This window comes from Stegostoma tigrinum, chromosome 2 (assembly GCF_030684315.1).
Source record: "Stegostoma tigrinum isolate sSteTig4 chromosome 2, sSteTig4.hap1, whole genome shotgun sequence".
Lineage (NCBI taxonomy): Eukaryota > Metazoa > Chordata > Chondrichthyes > Orectolobiformes > Stegostomatidae > Stegostoma > Stegostoma tigrinum.
Window position 1 is genome coordinate 93141992 of NC_081355.1, and position 13354 is coordinate 93155345.

Here is a 13354-nt window from a genome sequence, read left to right on the forward strand (position 1 = left end):
TGCAATGCCTTAAAGCACTTTGTAGCAAATAAAGTATTTTCTTTTCCAGAGTGAGCAGTGATTGGAACGAGGTCAGCTAGGTGGATTGACTGTTCACTCAAGGGGCCAGCTGTGTGCTAGTGGGGTCGGTATCATGTACTTTGCAGGTGTAAATAAAGAATGATTTGGTGACAAGATACTGGTCTTTATGAAGTTATTTCAGTGGCAACAAGAGAAAAACATTCCCCTGAAGAGATTTTCTCACAACAGTCATCTTTTGTTTGGAGTAAACATTTCTGGTATCATGCTATTTGGGAAGTTTGACTCGTTCAGTCTTGTAATGAAGACTGGACCCAGTATGTAGAAAGAATGCTTTGTTTCTTTCTTGCAAAATAACATTGGGGTGGACAAAAGGCAATGAGTATTTCTCCTGACAAAATATGGACCCAGAGCTTTTTTGGATGTGAGGAGCCTAACTTTCCCAGAGACACCAGATCTCAGAACCTTTCAAGAGTTGATGGATTTAGCCAAGGAGTATTATGACCCCAATTTTGGTGCTGAAACTGTGGGAATGGCCCTGTCTGCGTAAGTGACATGTTCAACGTGAGGTCAGACCCCATGATGTGTAAAGTTCAGGTAGGAGAGGCAGTCCTGAACAAGCAAGTGGTTCACACAAAAGCTGCAACCTAACAATCAGGGCAAAAACAAAATGTACCTGGCCCTTCAGAACATCCTGCAAGGCTGTTAGAACCTTTGGGTTCTTCCCCACACTGCCCCCCCCCCCCCCCCCCCCCCCACACCCAGCATCACAGAAATCCCCTGAGGACAAGATGGACATGGCACACGTCTCATCCTCAATGCTGTTACAGCCTGAAGAAGATGAGTTTTGGCCAAGAAACATTGGGTGCAAGAAATGGGCGACGGTCTAGTACACACCATCAGTATCTGAGGCAGATTCGGAGGAATCAGAAAGAGTGTGAAAATACCCCAGGAGAAGCTACAGGAAAAAGAATGGGTCTATGTCCCAGGACTTAGAGGGGGAGGAATGTAGTGATTGGAATGTGGTCGGTTAGGTGTACCTCACAATATGAATTCCCTAATTGTGGCTGGTAAGCTGGTCCAATCAGGGAGCCCTGGCTGACAGATACTAACAGGAGTGTCGGTGTTCTGCTTAGTCCAGGAGTTGGCTCTAAGGGAGTTGGGTCAGTGTCAAATACTATGCACATATCAAAAAAGGATGACTTGTTGACAGCATACTAGCCTTTGCTGAATTATTTCAGAGTGTATTCATTTTTGCAGTGTTCCACAAATCTCTGAAATTTGATTAAAGTAGACTTTTCACAGTTGATAGGCTTTTATCCCACTTCCTTCTCAGCCTGCAGAATGACTTACTTGTTCTTCCCTTGTGGATGGACAGCTGGATTTTGTTCTCTGGAAAGGATTTATCCAGTCAATGTTCAAACAAATCCTACCAAAATTTTGTAAGTAAAATGGACCCTCCTTTAATGGTGGTTGCAATCTGAGATAACTTATTCTAATCCACCCTTAGCTAGTATTATATTTTCACTTTGTTAATGGCTCCTAAGGTAAGTAATACAGGAAATCCAAGCATCTAAAGTTCTATCTTAAGCCATACATGGACCTAGTTAAACTTCAAATGATTAGGAGATACAGAAATATTTTATTTTATATTTAATATTTTATTCTTTTACAAATTCCATGTATTTCTCCATCAGAGCACAGTTTTAAAAATAATGAAGTGGTTGACCTGGGTTTTATTCTAACCTAATTCTTATTTTGTTTTGCCATCTAGAAGTATTAAATTGTTTAAAAATTCACCACTGCCTATATCTCAGTAATAATACACAAACAATTGATCAGATTAACACAGAGGTTAAATTTGACATGACCACTTGGGGACCCCTTTGCAGAACACCTACACTAGGTTCGCAATAAACAACTGCACCTCCCAGTTGTGAAAATTTCAACTCCCCCTCCCATTCCTTGGATGACATGTCCATCCTGGGCCTCCTGCAGTGCCACAACAATGCCACCTGAAGGTTGCAGGAACAGCAACTCATATTCCGCTTGGGAACCCTGCAGCCCAATGGTATCAATGTGGATTTCACAAGCTTCAAAATCTCCCCTCCCCCCAATGCATCCCAAAACCAGCCCAGCTCGTCCCCGCCTCCCTAGCTTGTTCATCCTCTCACTATCCCCTCCCCCCAGCTCAAGCCGCACCCCCATTTCCTACCTTCTAACCTCTTCCCGCCTTCTTGACCCGTTGTCCTTCCCGGACTGGCCTATCCCCTCTCTACTTCCCTACCTATACTCACCTCTACTGGGTCCATCCCTGCCCCTTTAACTTGCCCGTCTTCTCTCCACCTATCTTCTCCTCTATCCATCTTCGATCTGCTTCTCCGTCTCTCCCTATTTATTTCAGAATCTTCTCCCCATCCCCCTTTTCTGATGAAGGATCTAGGCCTGAAACGTCAGCTTTTGCGCTCCTAAGATGCTGCTTGGCCTGCTGTGTTCATCGAGCTCCACACTTTGTTATCTCGGATTCTCCAGCATCCCCAGTTCCCATTATCTCTGATTACTTTGGATGTTATTTTAGGGATGCATCTTAACATTATTGAAGTAAGTTTAAAGAAAAACATTAATTGTCGTAGGTAGACTTTGCTGTTTGGACTGGACCATCATATTTTTCAGCAGCAGTAACATGGATTAAGGATAGATTAAAAGAAAGCAGATAAGCGAAACAGTTCTATTAGGAAATTCACTGTAGATTTGCAAATTTGGAGGGTTGAAAAATTGGCTTGTTTTTCCTATTTGTTTCTTTATACCTACTCTTCCACAATAGTGGCCAGACTGCATAAGTTAACTAACCTGACAGGTGAGAGAAGCATTGATTGTCTTTTCTTTTGGTAATAGCCCGCACATTTCTGAATTTATTGAATTCAGTTTTGCAACTTGCTGTAGTGGGACGTGGACCAACAGCTTCCACTTTTTTAGTCCAATACATTAAACATTGATATGTACAAATGCATTTCTCCAAATACCCTTTCATAATTTCTCCCCTTCTTACGCATCTATTCAGACTTCCCTTATGCAGCTTCACAGGTGTCTATCCAAATACAGTCAGCAGATTTTGCCACGCCTGGGCCAGTTTTATCCAAAAATGGCACTTGAGATTGGAGGATTTTGAGTTCCATGTAAGGAAAGCCTGTTCCTCAGTCCCTTAAACCTGGGAACAATAACAGGGCTGAAATCAAAGTGACATAAATCACTGACAGCCATGTTCATCGCATTTCCACCAAACAGAAGGGTTCAATATTTAACTACATAATGTATTGTTTGCTTGTTGTCAGCTTACACTTTGATCTTAGTCTCTTAACTGAAGCTGTGAGCCATACCAATGTGCAATCCCACAGGTTCTTGCAGCCCCGTCCCAAATGAACATTGTTCATGTGAGTCGCTGAGTGCATTTCACTTAAACCTCTTCTTCTCCTCATTTTACGTTCACCTGTGTACACTTTCCTGCACAGATCACTGAACAATGATGAAATTTATTATGAGCCTATGGACAATGAGGACAACTGTAACATCTCTAATGCAGCAGCGATAACCAGCTAACTTAGTGCGGTCCAGAGACTGAGCTGCAGAGATGGTTTCAGAGAATGGGGGTAGTGTTTTGCATAGTTAAGGTTTACAATTTAATGCTTTGAATGGGATGAAGTGTTGATCAGAAGGTTAAGTCTTTTGAGAATCTCATGGAATTCCAGACATACTATGGTGGGACCAAGTCGTACAGGCATTGGTCTAATTTCTAGCTCCCCTCATGCATACACATTTTATGGATAAAGACCTTGCATGTTATCAGCCTCAAAAATCTTACATACTAAATACCAGTGTCTTTGAAACACTATTGTTGGTACATATTTGTTTCTTTGTTAGAGTGGTCACAGTCATACAGCACTGAAATAGACTCTTCGGTCCAACCAGTCCATGGTGAACATAATTCTAAACTAAGCTAGCCCCACCTGCCTGCCCCGGCCCATATCCCGCCAAACCTTTCCTATTCATGTGGTTATCCAAATATCTTTTAAACTTTGAAATTACACATGTTCAATTTTATGATTATGCTGTGAAACCTGACAATGAAATTATGTATTTTTACTGTCAAAGAGGTAGAATCTATGAACAAAAGATTTGTGTAAAATATTTTGCAACTACAAGTCCTAAAGTAATATAACTGACACTTCAGGGTAGCATTTTTCAACTTTTCAGAAATGTCGCTAAACATTTATGTTCAGAGAAACTTTTGGCTACAATTGACGTAATTTGTTATCTGTGTATTTTCAAAATCTTTCACAATTTGCTGTCTTTTACCTCAATCTATCCTGACAGTGCAAAGTACTCAACAGAAATACACATTCAATTACCTACTTGTTCACTCGTCTGTATACAGGTATGGTGGAAAGAAATGAATGCAACAAATTAGTCCTGCACGTTACAAAATATAAAATTACAAGTTTTTTGCAATACACAAATAATTTGCTGAATAATAATATAATGTGGAAATTGAATCTAATTTGTATTGCTAAATATGCCATAAAGAAAACATCTTCTTGTCTTAAGAGTACAGCCCATATTTCATCATTCGAAAAGCCTTAACCCAGATCTTCCCTGAACATGTCCTGAAGAATGTGCTGCACACCTCCTTGGACATCCTGATGCATTACTTGCTCTGTGGAAGTTTTGTTTTATGCATTCAAGAGATGTGGGCATCGCTGGCATTTATTGACTGTCCTTAGTTGTCCTTGGCAATTGCAGGATTTTAATCCAGTGACAGAGAAGGAATGGCAGCATGGTAAGTGGCTTGGAGGGGAACTTGCCGGTAGTAGTGTTCCTATCTATCTGACGCTCTTGTGCTTCCAGATGGTAGGGGTCGTGTGTTTGGAAGATGCTGTCTTAGAAGCCTTCGTGAATTTCTGTGCTGTAGCTTGGAGCTATTACAATCTGCTGTCAGAGAGTGTTGGTGGTGAAGCAGGTGAATGTCTCAGGATGTAGTGTCAGTGAAGTGGATTGATTTGTCCTGATAGTGTCAAGCTTGGAACTTCTATCATCCAGGCAATGAGGGAGTATTCCATTAAACACCTGACTTATGTCTTGTAGCTAGTGGACAGCTTTGGAGAGTCAGGAGGTGAGTTACTCGCCACGGAATTCATAGCCTCTGACCTGCTCTTGTAGCGTCTGTATTTATATGACTTGTCCAGTTCAGTTTCTGGTCAATGGTCTGGATGTTGATAGTGGAGCATTCAGTAATAGCAATGCCTTGAATGTCAAGGGCAATGGCTTGATTTTATGTTTGAGATGGTCGTTGCCTGGCATTTGTGTGGCATGAAAGTTACTTGCCACTTGTCAGCCCAAGGCAGAATATTGTCCAAATCTTTCTGCATTTAGACATGGACTGTGTCAGTATCTGAGGATTTGCAAATGGTGCTGAACATGATGCAATTATTGGCAAATATCCCTACTTCTGATCTTATTGAGTATCATTTATGAAGTTGCTGAAGATGGGCCTAGTACAATACCTTGAGGAACTCCTGCTGAGATGCGCTGGAGGTGAAATGACTGACCTCCAACAATTACATATATTCAGGTCTTCTAGTTTCCAAATATTCAGACTGGACAAATCGTGAAAGATGCAGGTCATGAACTCTCACAAGCCCTAACCCACTGAAGGCTATACTTAAGATAGGCAATTACCTCGTGTCTGGAACCGTTTGAAAAAGTCTTCAAATCAGATTTAGGGTCAGGGACCTCAGAAGGTTCCAATTCATTAACTTGGATAGTTACTCAAGAAAGTTTAAAACCTGCTGTAGCTCCCAGGTAACTGTAAAATTGATACCCATGACTCAGCACTGACCTCTGACATGCCTCCTGTCATCAAGTGTCGGTCCAAACACAAGACCCAAAGTTTCAAGCAACCGCTGATGTCCACATTGATTTGAGACCCCCTCATACCCTCAAATTCAACTTAACAGTAACATGACTAAATACCCCTCTCAGTCTGACCTGACATCTTCTCCAACTCATCCGACTAGTTCCCCCTTACCCGGACTCAACCCAAGTTCACTGACCGCACAAAATCCTGCTCCACATGCCACTCTATACCCCTCTCACCCACTTGGCACTCTAACTCTTCCGCCCACTTAACATCCACATTTACCCTCTCTATGTAGCATTTTAGTGAGGCTTTGGGTTTGATTATTATTTAAACTTTATTTACTAAAAATGGCAGCAAGTACAATAAAAAGCAGGTGAGAGGAGTGATCTGTCTTCCCTCCTGTGATGCTACAAGGTTGAGTTGAATCGAAAAAATGTATTACTTTTCTACAGTCTGTTTATTGGAAGTCAGGCCCAAAACGCTAGGCTGCTGACACATGGTAAGAAAGTAGACACAAGAGCAACAATCAGCATTCAGAGAATTTGGGCCTGACATCATTAATTTTGGTGGTCCCTACAATGGACCAGCTCTATATTGAAAGAAAGAAGAGACCCAAAGCAACATGGCCAGGATTTTGTTTGTCTCAGGCTGAATTGTTCGTGCTTTTCAGCCAGACTGTGAACAATGACCCACTCTTCCTAAGGATGGGACAGGACAGGAAGCCTTAGTATTTCTTAGGTAGGAACTCCCTATTGTTCAAACAATAACTATCACTTAATTGTACAATCAGGAAGTTTTTAATCAGTCACCCTCCGTTGGAAGCAATTATGTGAGGGAAACCATGAATTAGTTAGACTGTTGGAATTCAGGATATAAATTATGTAATTGAAAAAAAATTGACTAGCTTTTACCATGAACAGCTATCAATGATGCCTTAAATTGCCGTACAATTTTGTAACATCAACTATTATTGTACAATGCATTGATATAATCCTTTTAAAATAATTCAGTTCTAATAAGGAGAATTCAGAAATTGTGAAAATGTCAAACTAAAACCCTGCACTCCAGACATTCAGTCTGGTATGACTTGTATCCATGTTATTCATTTTTCAAAATTTCTTGTGAAGTTCTCTCCTGCTCCCATCAGGTACACATTTTGAATCAAGAAATAAGGAGTGCCTCTTCATAGATGTAGGCTTACACAAACTGGTGCTCTTAAGTCATTTCAAGCTATAGTGACTATTGTTTTAAGATGAAGGCAGCCTATTGTTGAAACAATGTATCAGATATATATTTTTTTACTTACAAAACAAAGATTAATTGATGACAATAAGATTTTAAAATAACGAAAATGAAAACAATTGAAGCATATTCTTAGGGCATTTTGACAGAGTTCCAAAGATGTCTAGATAACCACCTGAGAATGATGGTCAGAAAAAGACCACTTGTTTAATATATCCCCCATTCGAAACAGACTCAATCCACGCATTTGGACCAATCTCCAGCAAGAGCTGATAAAATCAGAAAGAGAAAAAAAAAATTGGAAAATAAATCTGATGTTACCATATTTATTTGATAATTTTCTTGTTTAATTGTAAAATTAGGATAATGGTGTAGCTTTAATTGCTATGTTACGTTGCATTCTGTCAGGTAACACTGTGGACTGAATTTCCCCGTATTCTGCCAAGTGCCAACTTCAGGGAGTTTCAGCAAGGGTTTCCCTCCAACAACTGCGGTACCTTTCAAACACAATCCTCTGCTAGTCACGTCATTAACTACGGCCAGTCTCCCCGGTGCCCCTCATATTGACTTGCATGGTCAGACACAGAAGTACTCCCTGCTGCTGAGAACTTGCTGTTTTCATAACTAGACACATATTTAAACTCCAGCTGCATGCCAGTTTAAATGCTGCAAGCCAGGCACTACTATTCCAGTGTTACTTCACAGATGCTGCCTGACCTGCTGAGCTTTTCCAGCAACTTTGCTTTTATTCTTGATTTATAGCATCCGCAGTTCTTTTGTTTTTAACTACCATTCCTGTCATATTTTTCAACTACTTAAGGTTTTAGGAAAGATTTATAGGTTGGGCTGTGGGTGAAGTTGCTGACTTGCTCACCAAGCTGGCTTGTTTTCGTTCAGGTTTTTCGTCACCATGGTAGGTAGGCATTATCAGTGAGGCCTCCAATGAAGCAATGTTGTTCTCCTCCACTTGGAATTTATACTGTCTGGTCCATTATGGTGAACAGTGTAATTTCCAGTTTTGTTCTGTATAAGTTTGTGTATGGGGTAAAATTCTGCATGTTTGTTGATTGCATTATGAGTTGAGTTTGACTTGAGTTACTGTCGTTATGTTGTCCCAGTTAAACTGATGGCCTTCATCGTCCGGACATACAGAACAAAACTGGAAATGAAATTACTTGCCATAATGGACTGGATAGTATAATTTCCAAATGAAGTAGAACAACATCGCTTTATCGGAGCCTCACTGGTGATGTTACCTAGTATGGTGACGAAACGTCTGAAGGAAAACAAGCTAACTGTTTTTCAACTGCATTTGAAAAGAAACAGCTGAGGAAGGGAGGTTGGCACCCCAGTTTATGGACGAGGACCTAGAGTTTGTGAGGTTAATGAGGAAGTGGACGGGTGAGCTGCCCTCTTTCATCTGAACTACCAATGGAGACTGTGACACCAGATGTTACCAGTGTAAACAGAAATAGCCACTTGGGTCAGTCAGTTTCTACAGTCAGAAGAAATGTGCAGCACTGCTGTGAGAAACACAGTGACCTTTTGTAACCCACAAGGTAGTGCTATCACCTTCACTGTACTACCTCAGATTCATTCTACCATTCATTTGTTCATTCTGCCATTACATACAGCCAGATCCAGAACCAATGCCACCCCGATGAACCGTTCCTGTAATTCCATGCAGTATCTTCAATCAGTTGCTCTCACGCATCTCGTTCTCCTCAACTACTAAGTGTCCCTGAACTCTATGCTTACTTACCAAAGATACCTCACCACCTTTCCCATCCTTGCACCACCACTTGGAACTCTTCCAGCTATTTTCATTTCACTCAATCCCTCCATTTTTCTCATTGCAGAAGAAAATATTCAGTAATAAGTCAAGAAAAGCAAGGATAGGTGGCAGGTTGGCAGACATCTCTCTCCTCACTCACTGTGAACAGCAAATCCTTGAAGTTGCAGGAGAGAATTGAGATTGCTCATGTGGGAATGTTGAGACTTCCATGTTGAGACAACCAAGTAAGCCTCATTCTGATGTGCTGTGCTGCTCTCCCTCTGTGACTACTTCCAACGTATTCTCAACATGCTCAGGTTTCTACCCCTTTTTGCAACTAATTTCCTTTCTTGTACGGGCAGCAGTGACACCAACCAGTTTCTGACCCTAAGAGGCCAGCTTCTCTGAGCACGAGTCCCTCCCCAACTCTGGAGAAGTCACAGATCTGTGATTAGACTAGATCCGGGAACACGTTCTGTTGAACACATCCCTTGCATGTCTTCACCACTGGTCAAGGGAGAACCACCCAGGTTGCTGGCAGTCAGAGCACAGTCACAGACCAGGTACCTACTAAGCCCCAGGCAGGAGATGACCCCATGCTGTTGGCTATTAATACATTTGTGCAGGTGCACAAACTGTCCTGGGAACAATAGGCAGGTGTGAGACATTCAGTGCACTCAGTTTGAGGAGTGTATTGACATTATCAGTATGATGACTATGTGTATTTGACTTTCTCCATGAATGGATTGGCAAGTTTCATTAGAAATCTAGTCATGTGATGAGGCATTGTTTGACCCTGAGAAGATCCTCAGTAGCCGTAGATTTCAAAGACCATTCAGTCTTTCCATTCATTACTTCAGCTAAGAAGTATTACTTTTGTGAGTAAGTTGCTGATTGCCAGGTTGATGGGAATGCCTTGCAATAGATCCTTGGATCACTCATATTTCACTCTTATGACCATTTGCATATATAACTTGATGATCATTCATTACTACCCCTTTTCTGGAGCAAAGGTTCATTCTAGTAATGTGTTCTACAAGGGAGTACAGACACTTAATAATGGGCAATGTCCAATGTTGCTGTAATATCCAAAATATGTCTCAAATTGCATTGTTCTAGTTGGAAATGTGATTATAAATGCTGCCTGAATGACTTTAGATGCTGTACTGATGTCTACTTAAGCATTACATGCTCATTTAGAAGTTTGTGTGAAACTGCAGATTCTGAAAGCTGACCAATGATTTGTAGTTAGGAAGAATCTGTGGCAGGGTGCCTCTCAAACTAAGAATGGCCATAGCAGATCTCTCCACACAGCTCACAGATACATGATCATGATCACAGCCTCGCAAGCTAACTTCCTTTAGTGCCATACAATGTTAGAACCTTATCTGAATGAGGACAACTCTGACCCTAATTAGGTCAGAATATTCTTGAATGCAGGAGCAGCTGATCTTGTAAAAGTCTTCAAATAGGTAATCATGGTAATTTTTATTGCATGCAGGAAGAAATAAGAAAGAACTCACAAAGAAGATGCATTTGCATTTGCAATAGACAGTTGCTGTTTGCCTTTGCAACAGTATTTTTTTTAATTCAATCATAGGATGTGGGCATTGCTGGCTGAGTCAGCATTTATTGCCCATTCCAAGGTGCCTTTGAGGAAGTGGTAGTGACCAGTTTTCTAGAACTGCCACAGTCTGTGAGCTGAGTGTAGACCCCCAATTCCAATAGAGAGGCAGTTCCCCAAGATTTTGACTCAACAACAATCTTCTACATTCAGTCAGTGATGTCTTCACCCTACTCAAATCTCTTGGAAGTAGGTATCTGTTAAGTTGTATCTGAATTGTGTCTTATGCTACATTGCTCCAACATGGCAAAAGTAATGTTCCTCATTGTCAGTTGCTTTACCTTCTCCTTCAGTAGATTGCTGCCTCTCTCCCAGCTGTTCAACATCCATTACATCCCCTCTTTGCCTGTTCCAGGTGCGTGTAGCACAGCACATTTGGATTGTGTGTCACACTCTGTCTGGAGTGCATTACAAGGGTCCTTTGGATTCCCTGAAGCATTGAACCTTGTCTTGAGAAGCCCAGTTGTCTGTTCCATAATTACCCTGGCTGAAGAATGGGCTGCGTTGTATCAATATTCTGCTTCTGTCGTGGAGTTTCCTCAATGAAGTTGTAATCCATGGTTACCCCTGTTAGAGTAGCCCCTGTCATTCACCAGCCATCCTTGTAAGACATTCAGCCCTTTTAATGAGGCAGGATTTTTTTTTAGTTAAGGGATGCCGGCATTGTTGGCCAGGCCAACATTTAACATCCAGAGGGGATGATAAGAATAAACCACTTTGTTGTGCATTCTGGAGTCAGATGTAGGCCAGACTGAATAAGGATAACAGATTCCTTTCCCTGAATGACATTGGTGAACGAGATGGATTTTTACAACAATCAACATTAGGGAGTATCAGGACCAGAACACCTTCTCTGTATTGTCATTCCTGTGCAGTTATATCAAACAGAAGTGAGGCTTTGGCAAAGCCTGTTATACAGTAGGATATGGAGTGCTTCCAGAAGGAGGACCATGAAATGCATCCACATCGACTCCTGAGCTATTAGACATTATGTACATGCATGCAGCACAAACCACGTTGTACCAAAGCATTGGCACATTGTAACTGTGATTTGAGTACCACTACCTTGCTCCTCCTTCCCAACAATCACTCTCAAATGTAACATCAAATATACAGACCCATGTTCTTAGATACTCACAGTGCACTATGAGAGGGAAGCAGCTTTGCATGCTTATGTAGCTAAGAGATCCTTAGAGTGTTGTTTGAAAATTAACAAATGCAGGTGACATTGCCATGATTTCCTGCAATCAGCTCCATTTCAAAGATCTTACTGGGATTAATTTGTCATGATCAATGACATGTTCATGATCGTGTTTGCAGATTTGTAATTTATGTTGTTGGCCAATGCATGAGTTTCACATCCAGAGTAATTTAACCACAGATACGTGTCATCACTGAAACTTTCAGAAATGAGTTAATGCAAGTGCCCCTGGAAGGGCCTCACATCATCCACAAGGACACTCTGTCTCACAGACAAAACAAGACAATCTTACTCCTTGCTGTGAATATGCTGTCAGCTTTTTTTCATCCATATTGTTCAGATTTGGTGAAAGATGGGATGGTATTCAGGTCGTGGCCTGGGGGTGAGTTTCTTGCATTTTCTTCTTTGAAATATGCAACCCTTTAAGAAGGTAGAGTTTAATGTTCACGTTCAGGAAATGTCTAGAGATATGCTGGAGGCAGGTTCAATTGAGGCATGCAAGAGGCCATTGTATGATTATTTCAATGGAAATGGTATTAGGGACTTGGAGAAAAGGCAGGAGATTGGCACTAGATGGTAGATATGGTACAAGCCTGATGGGCTAAAGGGCCTCGTTCTATACTTAGCAATTCTGTGATTCTGTATCACACTGCAGTGGTATTTTAAATGTTGTACGTTAACATCTGGTGCAATACTTGAACATATAACCTTCTGTAATTCAGAGACAAGAGTAATTTTGTAGTTGCAATTCAAGGTCAAGGATAACTTTCTGAACTCAGCACTTCATCAGCAGTGATATGAGAACCATTTGAAAGGCAGGTACTTGAGTATTCTTATATGTGATTAATCAGGAGAAGTTCAGAATAACAAAAAACTTGTGGTAATGAGTTTATCACTACTCCCATATGAGGCTGCCTTCTAGATTAAAATATGGGTCTAAAATATTTTTATTTGGAGTCAAGAACTTCCTCTTCAAACAAGGATTTGATTGCAATTCATGGCCCAGATCTTTGCTTTCATGAAAACTGGTTTACGATTGGCATAGTTCATGGTAGAGGTACAATTCTCACCTTGATTAATCTTGTATGTTTTTCTGAAAGTAAAATATCATGTTACTAAGCAAGAGATTGGCGGCAATATTTTCTCTCAGTGAGTTTGTTGTCTTTGGAATTCTCTTCCCAGAAATTATTAGAGACAAGATTATTGAATAATTTTAAAGCTGATGGAGGTAGATTCTTGTTTGATGGGAGAGTCAAAAGGCATAAGGAGCAGACGCGAAAGTAGAGTCTGCAATTAAATCAGCCATGATCTTATCAAGTGGCAGAGCAGACATAAGGAGATGACTGACTTACTCCTCCTAATTTGCCTGTTCCATTTCACTGACTGTTTCATCGTGATTTCTGCTCTTGTTACACCATTTATCACAAAGTTGATGACTGCTTGGCAAACAAGAGACAATAATGGTGATCACTAAACAACGTAGGAAGACTTGAAATAAAGTTGGCAGTGCTTAATGTTTACAGTAAAATGGTCATGTAAACCAGAGATTTAAACATACAAGTTATTTTCTTTGATAACAAA

The 13354-nt window shown here is 40.9% G+C and overlaps 1 protein-coding gene across 5 annotated transcripts in view; it reads left to right on the plus strand.

The window, feature by feature from the left end:
- The window catches only part of vwc2 (von Willebrand factor C domain containing 2), a 159598-nt gene that overhangs the window by 42831 nt on the left and 103413 nt on the right, over nt 1–13354 (plus strand). The gene's annotated exons all lie outside the window — the stretch shown is intronic.